This window comes from Lonchura striata, chromosome Z, assembly GCF_050655825.1.
Source record: "Lonchura striata isolate lonStrDom1 chromosome Z, ASM5065582v1, whole genome shotgun sequence".
Taxonomy (NCBI): domain Eukaryota; kingdom Metazoa; phylum Chordata; class Aves; order Passeriformes; family Estrildidae; genus Lonchura; species Lonchura striata.
The window spans coordinates 56,221,448-56,239,729 of NC_140740.1; the positions used below are offsets into that span (position 1 = coordinate 56,221,448).

The 18,282-nt window shown below is 37.9% G+C and overlaps 1 long non-coding RNA gene across 1 annotated transcript in view; it reads right to left on the minus strand.

Moving 5' to 3' along the window:
* The window catches only part of LOC146763844 (uncharacterized), a 47,995-nt gene that overhangs the window by 4,182 nt on the left and 25,531 nt on the right, over nt 1–18,282 (minus strand). Inside the window, exon 2 of the long non-coding RNA XR_014951188.1 lies at nt 1–18,282. This exon is cut by the window's right edge and continues 20,891 nt beyond it. This is a non-coding gene — a long non-coding RNA (uncharacterized LOC146763844).

Genomic DNA, 18,282 nt, shown 5'->3' on the forward strand with positions numbered 1-18,282 from the left:
CAGCAGTTTTCTGGCAATCTGCAGGACAAGTGTGCAGTGAATGACGTTTCATCTGACCACTCCCCTGGTCTCCAGTCCTTTTCAGACTCCTGCAGTCTACAAAGCGGTCCTGTGATTCTGCAGAGTTCCAGAAGGTGGTGGTCTGGGATCAGCACTTGGCTCCAAGAACCAGCAGGACCAGTTCTTCAGTAGAAACTTTTATATTACTTTCCATTAAATCCTTTTAAATGGAGGAAGAAAAGTTCATTTGTGGGAAACCAGTAATCTCTGACCTTATGCAGTGCATTAAGAATGCCTGCAAATTAATGAAATCCCATTCCAGATATCAAAGAACAATATAGAGCATGACTAATCATCTGTAATGGTAAGCTTTGAGAGCCTTGCTGAAAACCTTTGTGATAGTAGATTTGCACTAATAAAATACACGAAAAGCCTAACATGTTTTTACTTCTTTGTGTTTGGGATAACTAAAGGTACATGTCCATTAAAGTCTTTGATTAGCTATATTTTACATTTCACTGTCAAAGTATGCTGGAGCCCCAGATATGAGAAGCAAGCAGAAAAAAGGTTTCTGTTACATGCAAACTGTAAATTATGACACAAAAGATTTAGTTCTACATTCCCTGCATACCTGGGACTCCTATTGATATCTAACCCAAGATTATGGGCTTTAGTTCAGGTTTGCAAGGTGACAAGTGTGTTAGCAGTAATGGAGCATGCAAGTCTGTGGTTTGGAATTATTGTACTTAAACAGAAGTGGCAATTTAAATATATGCCGATGAAACTCAAACAAAAATGCAAACATTTAACTTGTATATGTAGTGCACTCACTGTCAGAAGTTGAAGTTAAGAAGCTCAACAGGCAAAGGCAGGTTCAGGAGAAATCCAAACACACTGGGCTAAACAATCTGATCCCTTAGAAAACTTCATACTATGACTACAACTCAAGGGGCATCAGATTTGCAACCCATCAGGACCTTAGATTGCAGCAGCATTTATTATTGCTTTGATGCAGCTGTGATAGTTCTCAGACTTACAAGACCTCTTTGTGGACACCCCCTTCACCTGCAGAATTATTTCAGTAGTTATGGTGAAATTATGGCGGTACTGGGAGGGCCAAGCAGGCATTGTGCACCTGTGTTGTCATGGAGGACTGAAATCCAGCCTGAAACTCCTGAGGTCCCAAGATTTACCAGTCTACCTAGAGAAGAACATACAAAGGTTAGGAAAAGTGGCCAAGGTCAAGTACAATATTGAGGTCATTTGGAAGGCCATAGCAGGGCCACACACCTGCTAGCAGTTCTGGGACTCGCAAAGGGTTTCCAAGGGGCTGTGATGGATCAGTGCTCAGTCACTTGATATCCTGGCTGTGGGAGCAAGGTGGTCTGAACTAGTTAAATACTAAATTGGGAGACTGCTCTGTTTTGCTGCAGTCTGGTTGCACAGGCTCTGCTGTTTCAGTTTACTGGAAATAATACTGTAATACTATTCATTGGTTATTAATAGAAAAAAGTTTGTATACAGAGCTGATGTAGTTTTAAATACTTCCGTGGGTGTTTGAAGGAGTGCTGCTGTAAAGTATGCTCATTTTCTCATTGTGTTATCTAGAATGAGTGTCTAACAGAAATTGAGAAAATATATTTTAGGATAACCAGTGGCTTTTACATGAAATAATTTTGAACTATAGGGGACCTTTTCAGAGATTACACAACCATCTAAGTGGGTCAAAGCATGGTGTGACAAAAGAAATGGAAAGCTCTTTTTGGGTCAAAGTGGGACCACTTGAATACTTTGTGTATGTTTATTCTGCATATGATGAACAGGCACAAGCTCCCTTGATTTGTGCTCTAACACAAAGATAAGCCAGATTTTTTAGCTCAAGCCTAGCATTGTACTCCTGCGATCTCACATTTCTCAGCTTGGTGTGTCTGTCCACTATTTACAACATATATGCATGGAAAAAATAATTACAAAGAGGAACTTTTTGCTACAAATGTAATAAAAATTTCCATGTACATTGGCTAGAGGTAATGAATAGATTACACACAGATGTGATGCACGAACAGGAGCATGAGAGTGGACAAGAGCAGGTACTGCAGCTGAAAGGGATGCAGAACCCATGCAGAATGCTGTGCCACATGGCCTGGGGTGAAGCACAGTGTTGTGATGCATGCCAGGTTTTCTGTGGCACCATAAATTAGACAAGTACAGGCCTTCCTGGCAAAATTGCTTCCCTTCACTTGTTTTTCAGAAAGAGAGAGATGTTTTTCAGTCTGACTAAGTAGGCTAAGGAAACATGCACAACTTCTTTGGAGACATAGCTGTGGGAAAATGATGTTGCTTTGTCTCAGCTGGTTGGAAAGACATCTTTCATGACAGAAGCTGTCAGCAGTGGCAAAGACATTGCATGTCCAGCCTCGCTGGGGTACATCAGTGGCCACAGGCAGACCAGCAGCTGTCTGGTGTCAGGGAGGGTGTGTGCCTGCAGCAGGTGCATTTCTGAACAGCAGCCTGAATGAAGCCAGCACACTCCTCAGCTGGCCAGGCTCCCTGCAAATTTGCACCAGTTCCCTGCAAATTTCCATGCCTCTGGGCCAACCCCCATCCTGACTGTCAGCCAGGAGTTGTGCTGAAGTGTGATTTTTGTACAAAAGAGCTATGGGATCACCTGTGTTTGTATGCTTGCTCAAGCTCTTTACCTTGCTTGTCTACAGCAAGCTCAGGACAGCAAGAAAGAATATACAGGGAAGCAAGTACTGCCCATGCCATTATTAACTCTGTTTTACCTATCAGAATGTATGTGTTTTGGTTTGGGCTCTCTCTCACTCCTGTGACTGCTGGCTGTGCTCCTGCTGGCTGGTGGGTGGGATGCAGGGATGAGAGAATATCCCCATTCTGAGGGTCTCTGCATTGTGCTCTGCCCTCACTGCTGGGAGCAGATGCCAGGTGCAGCCTGGTCTCACCCTGCCAGCCTCCCAGCAGCAGGAAGGCAGGTATAGTGGGAAGTGCTCAATGGTGATGATGGCTGCCTTTTCACTAACCTCACCCTTTAAAATTAATAACCTGCAGACCCATCCCTTCATCTCTTCTGGGCACTTTGTGAAGCAACTTGAACAACCTTGAAAAAACCATGCGAAAATCTAAAAGTGATTTTTGATTTGCTGTGTGGCAGATTGAAGACAGAAGCCTTTGGAAGTTCCTTGAGCATGTTTCTGTTCTTGAATTATTTTAAGATATAGCACTTTTACATGTTATATAGCTTCTTTCTTTTCTAAAGTAACTGGAGTCACTTTGGCAGTCTCTAAGTCCTAAGCTGTTCATTGTAACATTACCAGGGTGGATAGGGCTGCATAGAACTAGCTATAACAAGCACTTTCATTTTTAGAAAAAGTGACTGTTAAAAAATTGGCCAAGATATTTTTAAGTATGTGAAAAAGTATGCTTGATTTGTTTGGGCTAACATTGAAGTTGGCTTAATACTAAAGAAATCCTTTGCAAATAATTTTTTTCTATTTCACAGCTGGTTTACTATGAGTTTTGGGGTTGGTTATATTCCATAACTGTCTTGGCAGCTGCATGATTATGAAATTGTTGTGTCTGCAAACTGTGAAAATGTCATGAGTCTCTATTGATGAATGAGAAATTTTAGCTGGTCCTTATTATTCTGTTGTTATAAAATTATATCCATTATTATCTCCTTTTTTGAGATTTTTTTCTCTTCCACCCAGAAGAGATAAGTATGCATAAATCTTTTCAGGCAATTCTGACTGTGCAGGGACTTAAGTTTATGCAAGAAAGGCTGGAGCTTTACAATCTCCAGAAAGCATTTTGGTATGTAAATTTTATTATACATAATGCCTGTAGATGATCATTCAAACAGGATGAAGAATAAATAGTTTACAGTCATTTGCCTACTGAGAGTTGCAAACCGGCACACATGCAGACATAGACAAACACATTGTATTTTCACACAAACACACTGTAGGGCCTTTACTAATCTTTAATGGGAAGCCAAGAAGATTATAAAAGTTTGCCAAAAAGACATTGCAGAAGGCTCAGACGCAGAAAATAAAAAGGGGAAATCTGTATGAAATAAAGCCAGATAACAGACAACCTTTAAGTGAACTTGCTTAATCCTGGAGAGGATTTGCTGGTGGATGGTGGGGAGGGGGGCAGGAGACTGTCCCTATTTCTCCTAAGTGGCACATGCTTTATATCACATGCAAGGAGAGCAGCTGTGCAGCCTCTCCAATCCACTTCATGGCTGTACTGATCTCTGCATAATTCATGGCAAATTTATAACTCAGCCCAGGTGGGGCCACATGAAATCACTTCATCAAAACTCTGTGACAAGGCTACATGATGACAGAGGCACTGGGGACATTTATCTTCAAAGATACTACAGGATCTCCAATATTTATGGAGCAAATAGGAATCTACCGTAGTGTCTTCTTCAGCAACTATGAGCAGCAGGTGCTTTCAAGTGTAGAAACTCTCTCAGTGGTGCTCAGGGACATACATTCCTCTGAGGTTCTATCTCTGGCTCCTTCTGTGTAGATGTTAGCTGGTAGCTAGTGCAGATGTTTTGAGTTTGGTGAATATCTGCCACAGTGAAGAAAGAAAAGTGGTGATTTCTTCCAGTAGAAATAAATGCATTTTCTCTGCCAGATCTTTGCAACTGAGCACTGTGAAATCAACTGAATGAAATACTGAAAATCTTTCCTGGAATAATTATCTATGTAGCAGAGTGAATGGGATGGAACTATTTCTATGAGCATTTTCTAAGAACTTCATTGTCAATGTAGTGCTGATCTAGAGTATGTACAGCAGCCACTTAAAATTCTGGGAGAGGTTGCTGTAGGAGGGTTTTCTGCTGAATCTATGGATTTTGGCAGTGATTAATTTAGACCTGTAATTACTAAAGCAAATTAAATACAGCAGTATTTAATTTAATAGTACAAAATACGTGCCAGTAGTAATTTTCATGATGCCAGAAAGGCTATGAAGTATCTTAGGTTTGCTTTTCTTCTGGTAGAATAGTGCCCAAGAGAGGAGAGACAATAATGTTCTTACTTAGACTATAAGGAGGCTAGAAAGCTTAGCATGCTTAAAATTGCTTAGCAAACACTGGCAAACTCTAGCTTAGGGTAAGGCCATTTCTATTGCAGTCTGCTGCAACATTTTACATTGAGCAGGGAGAACTGTATTTCAAAGAGTTGTCATCAGAGCTGGAGCAAATACCACTCCAGGAGTGACTGGGACACACACTTTGTAGTAGAAATTGTGCACAATGCCAAACCAAGTAAAGGCAGAATGACAACGGTATGTATAAGAAGGGATAGGTATAGCTGTTGTTTCATGAGGCACAGCACTCCTCAAGTGTTGGTTCTTCTTTTTGTACAAAAGATGCAACTAATTTAGTGTTCCTGTCTGCACTTCTCTCTTTTGAGAGTGCTAGGAATCCCATAAACACAACAGCACAACAGCCAGTCCACACATCTGTATGTACGAATATCTGTAAACAGCATTCCCGTACACATTTACACACATATATATAGTGGCCAGCCTAATATATAGGTACCATTGATATATGTTGGGATTCATAATATGCTTATTTGAAAAGGTATGGATGGTCCAGTTGAATGAAAACTATTGTGAAGTCTTTTTAGTTAATGCTTTTGTAAACAGGCTTCAGAATTAGAACCCAGTATTTATTGAGACCAGTTAAAACCACAGATTTTCTTTAGATCCATGTTTTTACTCATCCTGTTAAATACTGGTCACCTGGACATTTTAATCAGGATTATGCTCTCTAAGGAGATTAGTTAGATAACACTTCTTGTTAATTAGGGTGGATGCCTACTAGATTTTTTCTGAAGAGCATGTGGGTGCATAAAGCAGAATGCTTTGGAGGACTAGTGACTGTGTGAGATCAGAAGTAGGGTGCTGTGGAGTATATGACATGTAAACATGAGTGTTAGCACAGACGTGCTTTTGAAACAGTAAATTAAAAAGACATGATTAGGAAAATTCTACAATAGACGCAACTGCTATTCAAACATACATATTGTACTTGAATGGAAAATGTGTGCAGGCTGCCAAACCAAACCAAACCAAACCAAACCAAACCAAACCAAACCAAACCAGAAAATTGCAATGAGAAAGCTCATTTTGAAAAAAAATATTAGAAAAGAGCTAACCTACTTCTTGCTCTGAATAGTTCTGAGATGGAGATGTTTGTATTATGGTGAGCACCTTTACTGTTTGAGAGCATTTCAGTTGCATGCACTTGAGACTCACATTTTCTACTTAAGTGCAGATTCTTTGCAATTTCTAAAAACAGAACACAAAGAAATCCTGATTCTTTGCTTAGCATGAAGGACAACAAAACACAGATGGATAGATGAAACATAGCATAGTTAAATATAGGCTGAACATCTGTAGAGATGTCATATAGTAAGATAAACTAGGCTATAAAAGAGTCTGATGAAAGTCTGAGATTCAATTAAACTAGAAAGAACAAAGATGCCTGATATATATTGTAGAGAGCAACCCCATGCTCAGGGGGAGAGACAAGATGATATCGAGGTCTTTTCCATAATTTATTTTCTAATGCCTATAATCTGTGATAAAGCATACTTTTCTGAAGAGAGGCCAGTAATTTTAAGCCTAGCACTGGCATTTGGAACTAGTTTAAAAAAGTATATGTCAAAAGCAACCTTTTCAAAACTCTAAGATATAATACAAAATGAGCTGAGATGTTAATGTGTTGAATCAATAGACTGCTTAAAAAGCAGAGGCTGCCTAGGAGGGCACATTGTGCAGAAGATTCCTTGCAGTGCTTCATCTGCAGTTGACTCATGTATTACAATAAGAAAAATCATGGTTAGAAATAATAGCATACTGGCTTTGTGATACCAGTAACTGAATCCGAAACCTCTGAACAAACCTACATGTAGATTTTACAAAGCATGGAATGGTTTTGAACTATATATGAAAAAAAATTACAGCACTTGGGTTTTATCCCTTCCACTTTACAATGCAGCACATCCACTCTTTTCCTAGCATCATAAGAATCAACACCAAGAGCTTACAGTGAGAGATACAGCCCCTGACTCCTGCATGATGATTGTGATTGTACTGGTAGCTGCTGGCCTTGAATATGCAACATACATGAAAATATATAAGACCCTCATAGCTTTTGTGCTTATAATATCACAGCATTGTTTTCCTCTCAGCATTACATACATGGCAATAACAAACACAATATATATATACATATTGCATGTAACTGCATAAATTTCCTTACATGCTTTACACAAGTCCTTTTTTAAAATAAAAATCAGCATGTATGAGGAGAATATAATTTAAAAATAATATTTATCTTACCTAACTAATTGATTCTGTCATTTGAAGAATGACAAAGAAATTATGATTCAACATAACCTCAGCAGGTAAAAGAAATTATAAAGTGCATTTATTTACAGTAGAACAAGATGACACAGTGATAAAGTGGAGACTAACAAAGTATTCAGCCTGTGTTCAGCCAGCTGGGTAAGCTCAAAGTCCACCCAAGTCCTTACCAATGCTTCTTGTAATGCAGCAGGGAAGTGGTGGACTCACCAGCCCTGGAAGTGTTCAAAAGGTGTGTGGATGTGATACCTGGGGACATGGTGGTGCTGGATTAACAACTGGACTCTGTAATCTTAGGGGACATTTCCAACTTTAATCATTTCGTGATTCAGTTTGTTGGCTTCAACTCTTCAGAATCAACTACCTGATATGAAATAGAAATCTGGGAAACTTAAATGCACTTCTGGCCAATTGAATTTCAAGATCTCTCTTCTTTTACAGATAGCATTATGAGCTGTACATCTATTTAAAAGGCAGTTATAGAATATGGTTTTAAAAATCTCATTTATGGCCCTCAGGGTTTTTGTTTGTTTGTTTGTTTTGGTTTTGGGTTTGTTTTTGTTTTTGTTTTGGCTTTGTTTGTTTAACTCTGAAATATGAGTTTAAAAAATCTGGACCTTTGAGGAGACAGTACAAATGACCAGCAGTGTTGCCAGGCATGGCATCCCCAGGTGGGTCACACCTTTTTTTTTAAACTTTGTGAACTACTTCACTTTGTGAAGTGCAAAGTCGCTGGCTAGCATTTCTCTAGAGCACCTAATGAAATCTTATATAATAAGAATGATACATAAATTATTAAAAAAAAATAGAGAGGAAAGAATGAGCTTCATCATCTTCCAGTTATCTAAAGGCTGATTATGTAGATCTTCACCATTTTATTTGAGCATGTGAGATACTTTAAATGTTATGAATTATAATTTAAAAATTGCATGTTATTTCCCAATAAAAGAGTAGATCCAGAGTCAAATGCATTCCTAGATTAAAGAAATTTACAAATGTTTTTCTAGTTGATTGTCACAGCATAGCCAGACACAAAATGTGTGCATTTCAGCAGATCATTACTGCAGAAGCATTTAACAGTGACCATGTTTTGGAGCACAGAATAGCTAAGTTCCCCCTGGAGTTGTGGCTGATAGAGAATACAGATAAGTAAAAAATACCGGACTTGGGGGACATTTGACAAACAAAACAGCAGATGTAAAACCTGGACTGAGTTATATTGGTTCATTTTTCAAATGTTGATGATAACCTGCTGAGGCTCATGTGCCAGGCTTTGAGACATGCTTGAGTTTCAGTATGTGCTGGTGGCCTCAGGTCTGTTCGACTTTTGTCTGAGGAGGGTGAGAAATATTTCAGCTTAATTTAATCTTGATAGGGAAGGTCTATACTTTTTCTGTATTTGCTAATGTGGTTTGCACTACATTTCTGGAATCTGGTTCACACAGTCAGAGTCAAGGGTGATTTCAAGATGTCACAATACATCAGTGAAAGTAAATTAGAGAAACAATGTGAGCTAGCACGTGTATTAATACTGCCTAGTAATTAATAGCATTGGTCAATCTTGCTGGCTCCTGTAAACATCTTCAGGCTTGAGCCAGAGTTTCTGCTTTTCTTTTTTCTGCCTGCTTGACCTTGAGTAACTGTGGCATCTTACCCTTCTGAGTGCCTGTGGAGGAGACTGTTTGAGTTAGTATTAGACAGCCCCAGATGGTACTCTAATGCTCAGCACCTGCTATGACTCCTTCACTTCTTGTTATCTCTGTCAAAGCTTTTATATATGCCTTTTTTCAGTTTTCTCAGTGGAACATGGAGAGGCAAGTGAAGAAATGAGGGAGGGAGAAAAGGGAGAAAGAAGACTGTCCAGTACAAGGTGATGCAAGGAGGTGGTATTTGCTTGGTGCTTCACTCACACATCAATTTCAGCACAGTGAGCCATGAGCAATAGTAACTCTGTGCCCTGAGTCATCTCTCTTGTGTGCTCATCTAGGAGAGCTGAACACTGACATCTCAACAAAATACATTATCTGGCTACTGTGGCTCTTCCCAAATGGAAAGACTTTTCATGGAGGTTTTTCCTTCTCCCTCCATGACTGCAGATATTGAAGACATTGTAAGCCACCATTCCTGAAAGACTGCCAAAACTGTATTATGAAACAACTCCTTATTTACATTAATAAAAATACCTTATCTATAAAGCCCTCTCTTAAAACACATGAAACCTCCTTGAAGGCTCTTCCTGGACGATTGAATATTTTCCAATATCTGCTGAGGGCATGCCTAATACTACTGTGTCTCACAAAGGGAGACTGGAGTCATAGATTAGCTTCTCTCTGAGGCAGTCACAGAAGGGAAGATCATCTTAGTGGGCTGGACTTGTATTGTAATTAAAATGTTCTATTGAATCATGTTCTCACAATACTAGTTCCCATAGGACAAATATAGATCCATGTCTGGAACTAGTAAATGGCAAAATGCCAGTCTGGTCCTCCTGGTAGACCTGGTTAATCACTAGATTGATTTTATTTCAAGGGGATATACTTTTATCATTCCTGGTGATCAAACAGTGACAGCAGAGCAGGGCAGATCCCCAGATGCTGAAAGCCAGCATAGCATCACTGACACCATTTTACTCAAAAAGAGAAGTTGGGCTAACCCCAGGCACCCTCTGTTTGGCAGACAGGAGTTTGTGAATGAAATGTATCCTTGGTCTCTGGACCTAAAGCAGTCTGAAAAGGAGCATGCTCTCTGCAGACAGTTCTGATTGTTTTCTTTGCCTACCAGCAAAAGAGGAGCAGTCTTGGAAACAAATCCATATTACTAAGTAGAATTAGAAAAAAAATAGTGGGCATGGGGTCAGGAGAGTGTGACACGCTTGGAGGACATCTGCTAAATTTTGAATATATATTGTCTGATTCCTTCTAGCTGATCCAAGTATCTGTTTGCTGGAAACAGGGCAAACAAGTTTTAATCAATAAATTAAGATATGTGTTTAGAAGAAATTTGGCATGAAAACCTCATTTTCATCAGAAAGCATTCATTATCTGGTTTTAAGATTTCCTGTATATGAGGTGGTGTGTGAAATGGTAGCATATCTTACATAGCCAGGATAAAACTTTAGTATCAAGAAACATTAAAATAACAAGTTTCAAGGTCTGCTGAGGGTAAGCCGCTTCAGTACATGGAGTTTGTTATTTTTGATCATTTTTACAAATGCATTCTGGGAAAAAAATATTTTCCCTCTGTACATTGTAGTTCTAGATAAAATATTCTACACTGACCAGATTGTTAAATGATATCCAGTAAATAGTTATATGGAACAGAAAAGTCATTAAAAGATTGTCAGGTTACATTCTTTCAACTTTCCTATCATATTTACCTCAGAAATGACTGTAACATGCTGTTTTAATTCAGAGATGTTGGATTTAATAAAGGTTACTTCTTGGTGCTGAGTGCTGATGGTGTTTAACACTGCGCAGATAAACAAACAGAGTTCAGCTAATTTACTGTATCTCTGAAATTTTTGTTAGGGAAAATAACTGACTTCTAAAATTTATTATTATGCAAGAAAGCATCCAGCTACTGCTACAATAGAAGGTGCTTACTTTCATATAAAAGATAGCTGGACAAGGTTGGTAGATTTTTGTTAACTTTGCTGACCAGGGTAAATTCCCAAGGTAGAGTTTCCCTCTTGAATACAGGCACTGGTTTTGAACTGAGATCCTTGAAGGAAGAGATCGCATTACATAGTTGGTAATCCTTTTCTTTCAGAATAAGTGTGTACTTGTAAATAAAGCATATTTTACTTATAATTACACAGATGCCATCTATCTCCATTAAACTATGCTGTGGATATCTCTTTGCACTGAAGATACCAGGTTCTGTAGTCACTCTGGAGTCCCTTAGTGCCAAGAGAAAAACAGATGCTGATAGCACACAACTAATCTCATCCTGGAGCAAATGTGAAAAGCATATCAGATGAATGGCATTCTTAATATGTAGGACACATGAGAAATACAAGAAATAAAATTACACTTGGAGAGACAGGAAGAAGTTCATGTTCTTCTTTTTCAGGACTTCAAAGTGAATTGAAATCAAGCTCTTCTGAATAGCCAACAGAACACTAAAAATGTACTTAATGGTCCTCCAGGGCCCCTGGGTCACAGAACTGGTGTCTTCACAAACTCTTGCACTATGGTATGGTTCCTATAAACTTCTGTGGAAATTCCCATTGTTAAGAAATTACATTGGTGTGATGTCAGATTTTTTAATGATTTCAAAGCTGCTGTCAAATTACAAGCAACATTACCCAGAGCCACTGAAACAAAAATATATCCTCCATTTATGAAGCCTTTATCTTACACGTTTCACTCATGCTATTCCAGTTTCTGTGAAAAAAAAAATAAAAAAATCAATGCTTGTGGAAAATATGGGTTTGTCTTTCAATCAGGTTGAATCAGTTGAGCAAGATTAATGGAGAGAGTAGCACACTTGAAGGCATGTTCTCTGTAATCACTGAAGTCACATGTGAAATGCAAGCAGTTCCTGGAAAATATTTTTGAATTTCTGAACAGCTTGATAAATTTTACCTTACATTTAGCTTGCAATCCAAGCCAAAATAACCCTATCTCTCAGGAGGTATTTATTTTCACACTGCTATATATACTTCACCTTTTTATTTTGTGATGAATTTGCTAATTTCAAGTATCTCAATCTCTGAAGACAATGTCCACAATGTTGTCATGCAGAAGCTAACCTTGGCTTATGCCAGTATGGGAAGTTCTTTTTAAGTTTGTTCAGTTGCTTAATTTTATCACATTTTTGGCACATGTTTTAGCATTTATAACAAGTATTATGTTTTTAATTATAATATTATGCTTTTCACCTAACAATTACTTCAGATTATTTAATTTTCCTTTAATATACTTTTTTTCCAGCTGAGGGCATGCCAAAACCAGATTGCTTACTTCTGCATTACTGATAGGTCTGTTAGTAAGCTCATTGTGATGCAGCCTTATCAATGTGTAAAAAATATTTCTTAATTCTTCTGTGCATTATGCTAGCAGCCTATTTTATCAAAACTTTTATTGAGCTGGATTTTGCTAGATACACTGACAACTTCAGTGTATCCATATAATGTTTATATTGCTGTTTTCCTTCCAAGTTCTGTACATCTCTATTTGTGTTTTCTATTCTTCCCCAATTTTAGGAGAAGGGGTGATGGAGGAAGCAATATCTCTAAGTTCACCTAATAAATTTTCAGTGTCACTGGATTGATAAATTAACTGTCTTTCAGTATGTTTGGAGCACTTACAAAACAAAGCATACTAGCTTGATCTAAAGCAATTTCATCCGTGGTTTTGCTTTTCAGAAAATAAAGATATAGAAACTTGCAAAAACAAAGCTGCAGTTATTGGCTCTGAAAGGTCAATAAGGCTAAGTTGAAATTATGCCCTTAGTTCATTAGATATCCTGGGTCTGAAGGTGACTTCTGGTCTTTGTGTACTTTTTCTTTTTTTTTTTTTTTTTTGCAAAGGCTTTAATAAATTGGAATGTCTCTCAATGATGTCCCTTGAAATCTGCTTTTATTTTGTTTTAAAGTGTCTACTGTGTCTTGTTCTTACAACTGAGATATGAAGCATGCTGAAGAGCGCTCTGGTCTAGATGCCATGCTTAATTTCACCATTGGCCTTGATAACTGACACACCACCTGGTATGTGCATGCCTTGGTCTAACACAGCACCAAAATATCAAACATTTTCATTCTCCTGTGGTATAAGAAGACTTCTTGCTGGTTTGTTTTTTTAAAATTTCCTTATGAATGGTTCTATTGCAATCCTTTTTCATCTTATTGTAATGTTGATAACAAAGCATTGGAATTACATATATGTAATTCCTAACAGTATCAGTATGTTTATTGTATTTTGCTGACGTATCTTTCTCTAATCCGCTTTTGATTTTACTGCCTTCAAAGAATTCCATGAATGTTACCATGAAAGAGAATATTTAGTTTATCTAATCATGGTTGGGCAAATCCTGAAATGAACTTCAAGTCTGTAGAACTGCTATTTTTCAGGCTTCACCTCAAGATATTCTCCTCAACCAGAAAGTTCTGAACTCACTGATTAAGGGATTACAGCTTGCACATTTGCATTCATAAATACAGGCTGGTGGTATGTGTGCTCCAGTTAGTAACCTAAAGTACTCTAGTGATTTGCCCATTTGCTGAAGTTTCTGGAAGGATAATGAAATAACTCAGTAGATTAAAAAAAAAAAAAAACAAACAAAAACCCTATAAACAGATAAATAGAATGTGTATTTCAAAAGGGAAGAACATACAGCAAATACAATTGATCACAAATAGCAGTCTCTCTCAAGCACAATGAATGCCTTCTTGTAGATCACAAAATAACAATGTCACAATAAATTATGACATACACTCTATTCACTTTTCACTGAACTTGCCTGGCACTTAGGTGCTTCATTCCATCTCAGGATCTATCGTCTTCAGATTAAAGAGTTGTTATAACTCCCTGTTTGTTTAGAAACAAATCAATGATAACATGCCTGTTTTTTCAGACACAGATTTTGTTCTGCCTAATGTGAGTTACTAAAAGTGCTGGCCTTGATGTCCTGGCTGAGAGATCAAAATCATTAAATCAGTCAACTTTGACACAAAACAGAGGACATTTTTTAGCTGAGGTTCCATTTGATACAGGTTCATTATCTAAATAGTTCTACTGATGAAGACACAGCATGTCAGAGATGAGAAAAAAAAGTGGCTGTGATTTTTGCACTGACTGAACTATACTCTCTATTTGACATGGCTAGAAAGCAGCATACTAAACAGAGAAAAAAATCATAGTTCCCAATCGACCACTTGCCTCATTTTCAAATTGTAGACAACAATAGAGTAAATCTAAGGAAAATACTGGAGATACTGCCGTATAATTTCTTTTTCTGTCACTTTCACATTGTACTATCATTGTCATTGAGACCATCATTGTAACCCTTCCCAGTTTGTGTGTGATATCCATTGTTGTCTATGAATAATTTCCCTAATACTTGCCTGGAGTTGGTGTCAGTGAACTATCTGGTCTGCTTTGGCATGTTCTCTTGTCACTCTGTGCTTGTGAATAAGGCAGAGCTTGGTAATGCTCTAAACCAGGTCCCCACATAGCTGTGTTTGTGATACACTGCTTTTCTCCCCGGTGTCCTCTGTGCCCCATGCAGTTCTTGCCCACAGGACTATTATTGTGTCATTTTTTTCACTTTAATTACCTGACATCTGAAATAAAGTGACCACTGTTTTTCAAAGTACCAGCAGCATCACTGGTATGAAACAGAGGTGCAGCTATGAAGGTAAGTGGGATATAGGACTGGGGGATGCAGGGTAGAGAAAGCCAGACTTATGCAGTGCTGATCATGCTGCCTAATGGTACTGTACAGTGCTGAGGAGGTTGGCTTATTCTGAGCTCTTTTTCTTCTGGAGGCTTTGTGATTACAGGCATTGTGCTAGGCCTTAAATAACAGTAATAGTAATAATAGCAATAATAATAATAACAACAACAATAATAATACTTTAGGTCCTTATTGCCTCAATAAATATTGATTTGATTCAGGAAAAGAACCTCTATGTATTACTTTTCCTTCTGTCTGGATAGGTTTAGCCCCAGAATAGAGCTTTAAGGTGTAAGGAATGCACTATTATTAGTTGGTTCTTTTTCATAGAATTACAGAATAAGCTGAGTTGGAAAGGACCTACAACAATCACTGAGTCCAGCCCCTGGCGCTGCACAGCACCAACTCCAAGTGTTATACCCTGTGCCTGAGAGCACTGTCTAAACACTTCTTGAACTCTGTAAGGCTTGGTACTGTGACCATTGCCTTCGGGAGCCTCTTCCAGTGCCCAGCTGGAACCCTTTGGGTGGAGAACATTTTTGAAATATCCAACCTTAATCTCCTCTGACAACTTGAGGGCATTCCTTCAGATCCTGTCACTGGCGCTCAGAGAAGAGATCAGTGCTTCTCCTCCTCTTCCCCTCCCAAGGAAATTGTAACTGCAGTGAGTCTCCTCAATGCTGGATAGACATAAATTCTGACTGCCATGAGCTAGTTCCAGTTGATGCTTGAGAGCATCTCTGCTCCAGGTCTATTGAACTTCAGTGAGATCTGCAACAGATCACCCCACAGCTGCCTCTCTGACCTAGTAGCACATATCAACAAATAAATGGTTAAGAAAATTATGCGTAACACATTCCTCAATCAGTTATTCCTCCATTCCTCAATTATACACCTAGCATCAGTGCCAGTAAATTATCTGCATGAAAAGTGAAGACAGTCAGAATTTAAGGATCTTCAAGGTTATTTCAACTGACCTCTAAATGAAAAATGCTGAAGTATTTAGTGCCAGTACTTGTATCTTTGCCTTCTTACACACTGAAGTATTTGTGCATATGAGACAGGGTATCATTTCTATCATATGGCATTTATAATCAGAGGAAAACCTTTTTTCCTGACTGAAACAAAAATAATAGATTATAATCTAAAACTTTAGTTTTGAATTACTTTTAATTATTTTACTGTCAGTTCTGGGCTAAATCTATATAGGTCAAGAAATATATCCTGATATCACACGTATGAACTTTGCATTCAAAATGTTTCACTGTACTAAGGGGGCTGCACAGGTATTTTGTTTGAATTGTTCATAGGGTCAAGTAATATAAAAATAATCAAACTAATTTGTAAGATATCAACAATATAAAGTATCTCTAAATTTGCCATGCAAGAAGAAAATATATAAAAGCTATATATATGAGAAATTTAAAAATACTGTCTGAAATAGATAATCATCCAAGCTGCAGTGATGTTAATGAAAGAGATTTGGCAGATGATTAAAGATGACAGGTGAAGAGAGACCAAGGGAAAAGGAATTTATTTGTTTTAAGTGAAATGTAACTGACAAGTGTCCATGACATCTCTGTCAAATACCCTTCAGCCAAGGTTTGTCATGATCAAGAGATAAAGCCCCCCACACACATCTGCTTATTCTGTAGAAATAGGCCTGCTTGGAGGAAGTGCACAAGAAATAAATGCATCTCTCTCTCTCTTCATACAACCTACATTTATGTACATGTGCACAATCATATATGGGATTAAAAGCCATTTTACACTGGAAAGCCAGGAATTACAAGAAACTCAATGGCAATACACTTGTTCTCTTATTCCAGTTTTTCTCATTTTTTCCCACTTCCCACACAGTCCTAAAATTGATCTCTAATTTCTCTCTAGGATTTGTGTGAATGTGGAAAATTGTTAAAGATGTATGAAGGATGTAGGCCTAAAGTGGCAAGAATTCCATTATAAACAAATATGCAAAATATAAACATTGAAAAAAAAAGACACTGATGGTCTTGAAAATGAACTAAGGTTTACTTGTCATAGCAAAATTGGAATGGAATGCCCTTTTTCTTGGGGAAAGTGCACAAATGTGCAAAAGAAGGCAAAAGGAAAAAAAAGTCTCCAGTAAGATCTCCTTATAATAATTTGCATCATTCTTTCATGGGTTCATGCTCATCTGTATTGTTTCTCCACCTTCACTTATACTGTTTATAATGAAACATAGCTGCAAGCAAATGTGATGAAAGATAAAGAGTAATTTTAATGCAGTTCTGCAAATGCCTGTTTATATTTCCTGTCAGGTTATTTTTCAAAAGAAAACAAAACTAAATCTCCACCTTGCAATCAAAATGTGGCCCTTTCACTGATGTATGAACACTGTGTGCTTTTTAATATCTTAATTCCTGAATTCAGAGTTTTTTACTCATGATACCTGGGATGCTTGATAAACACTGAACTGCGCTGTGCTATATCAAAAATTGTGAACCCTAGAGAAAAGAGGCTGAAAAACATAGTTATCTGAGTACTTTCTGGATTTTCTCTTTCCCAGTAATTGCTTTAATGATTAGCAGGACAGTAATTGGGGAAAGGAAGGGAAAATATTAACTTCCATAATTCCCACAAAGGTTACTGACCCTTGTGAAAGTGATGGTCAGGCATCATTTTCACAGAAGACTCAGGCTTTGATGATATAATGTTGTTTGGCTCCTTTACTAGCCCTACTTGGCATAGAGCATGCTCTGGGATCTGGGATGTAGCCCCATTTTCTGTCTGGGTGGCCCTGCACTAAGGAGAAGTATAGGGAGAGGGGGCTAGGAGAGAATAGGAGAAGGCTTTGCCTGCAGCTGAGGCACTCTCTTCTCAGTCATGTTAAGATTATAGTATTTTCCTCAGCAAAAACATGTTGTCTGTGGTTGAAGCACCATACAGTGACTCTGATATTTGAACTGGTAGTTTACACTGTCCATAGACGAGGTCAGATTTGCATAGATAATAGAATGGATTGTTTTGGAAAGCATTTTAGTTCAGGTCAGAGACTCCTGTGACTTTCCCAGAAATTTGACCTCAATTAATGTATAAAGAATGTTAACAGGCACTTAATGGTTTGAGACTAGGCCCTGTCCAGTCTTGCACCTGCACCTGCTTTTAATTCTGAAGTTTGATGCTCTAAGAAAAAAAAATGGAATGTATAATAAATAATGGGTAAAAATTAGCATCAGAAAAGAATGAAGATGAAATCAGAACTGTATTTTAAATGCAAGAAGCAAATCCAGTGTTTACAATGAAGAATTTAAAATGTCTAATTTCAGTCTGGGCTAAGTTTGTGTATTAATGTTTAAGTTGATTGTGAACACAAAAATATGTGTATCTGTATCTGTGTACAGAGCTATGATGAATGAGGATCAACTTACCCAGAAAGCTGCAACTGGTACGAACGACTATAACATTTGTTGGATGTTTGTCAGAAAGAGT